Source organism: Etheostoma spectabile, chromosome 8 (genome assembly GCF_008692095.1).
Source record: "Etheostoma spectabile isolate EspeVRDwgs_2016 chromosome 8, UIUC_Espe_1.0, whole genome shotgun sequence".
NCBI lineage: Eukaryota > Metazoa > Chordata > Actinopteri > Perciformes > Percidae > Etheostoma > Etheostoma spectabile.
This window is the reverse complement of record NC_045740.1, coordinates 2,329,700-2,331,483: the sequence shown is the minus strand read 5'-3', so window position 1 is coordinate 2,331,483 and position 1,784 is coordinate 2,329,700. Positions and strand designations below refer to the sequence as shown.

General features: G+C 41.3%; 1 protein-coding gene across 4 annotated transcripts in view; it reads left to right on the top strand.

Annotated features, from left to right (window-relative positions):
- The window catches only part of kcnq1.2 (potassium voltage-gated channel, KQT-like subfamily, member 1.2), a 191,783-nt gene that overhangs the window by 133,786 nt on the left and 56,213 nt on the right, over positions 1 to 1,784 (top strand). The window lies entirely within an intron of this gene.

Genomic DNA, 1,784 nt, shown 5'->3' with positions numbered 1-1,784 from the left:
GTGTGTGTGTGTGTGTGTGTGTGTGTGTGTGTGTGTGTGTGTGCATGCGCACACTCATCACAGTGTGTTCCCATGCCTTTCTCAATACTCACTCTTGGTCGGCCTCCAGCTTCATTTTTTTTGTTGTTGACACATTCCCACTTTCTACTCCCCTTTCCCCTGTAAAAAAACACCAGACATTGACCACTCTGACTGCGCTTTATGCTGCAGCTGAATAAGTAACAGAATAATTTTCTTGTCCAGCTATTGTCAGCACATCACTTGTAGATGAATTTGTCTTCAGTGGGCTGAAGGGGGCTCGGGCATTGTGTGTCCTGTACAGGGTTAGACAGTGATTTATCACACAAAGACAAAGACACATATAGGTCTACACACACATACACTCACACACACATGAGCATGGAGTCGATTAATCACCAATGTGTCTAACGCCACACACTCAAGATTGAATTCTCCAGGAGCAACTTGGAAACGAAGATGGATGGCACTCTGTGACAGAGTGTTATCTTTCTGTCAGACACACTCGATGAAAAATATCCAAACGACAAGTTGAAACAGTGGCCAGTGTCTCTGGGCTTCAGCATGGCCTTTCAAAACGGAGCTTGTTCCATGCTTTAAGATTAAGTCAGCCCACTGTTTGTGGTAAATTTTTCCCAGTTTTATAGCAACAGGATTTTTCCTGTCAGCAATAGACTGAAAAAGCAAAGATATTACAACAATAGGACCTCACTTGGCCGGTAAATGTCTTTCTACAACAAACTTCTTTAGTCCGATCCTATTTTGTTTCAGAAATTTAACAATGTTGTGGTGTAGTTCAGCCCAGAGCAACTCGGCAACTTAAAACCAAAATGAGTGTGTAGAGCTAATGGCAGCGGCCTTTAATTATGAATGTAGGAAAGGAAAGTTGTTTTGTTCAAGGGTGAACATTTTTCACAAGGTGGAAAAAACATCCACATCAAACCTATACATGTAATATATATAAATATGCAGTACCATACATTTTATTTGCTGGCATTAAATAATCTTCATGTTAAAAAAAAAATTCATATATCAGCAAGGGGGCAATTATTTTGTTTCCCATGCAATATTTAATACATACAATAATTTAGTCATCAAAGGGGTATTCAGTTGTATTTGGAAGCTGCATTGGTCTTTGGTGGGTTTAAACCCATCAGCAGTGTCTTGTGAGGAAAAAACCCTCTAATGGTCCCTCCAGACCAGCACAGACATGTCTCTACTCCACACATCATTATTTGTGTTGCTCTAAGTAGACTACATGGACCATACATCACACTCACTCTGTGGTTGACTTCACTCTGCTATATTAGGGCAAGCATACTGTGCCATGTATGTCACGCTTATATCATGTGCATTAGCACTAGGCGTATGCCGAAGAATGCATGTCCTGACCGTAATAGTATTTCAATTAGGTAAGTATGCTGTAAATTACGGCAAGGCCAAATACTGGAAATACTTGAGGGCCGGGACAGAGTGTTGTGTTTGTTAGGAGTCCATCTGTAAGGCATTTAGGGCCCCTCGTCTTTAAAAACATGGCTTTGAGGGGGCAGGAGTGTGTGTGCATGAGTGTATTTAGAGTGGTCCGATCCAGACCCAGTGGAGGGCTTTAGAGATGTGGGCCTGGTAAACACACATACACACACACACACGCACACACACTCATATACACATATTTATATATTAGACCACATACAAAAAGACAAGTGGATATACAGGCACACATAAATATACAAATGCATCAAAACACACACACACACACACACACA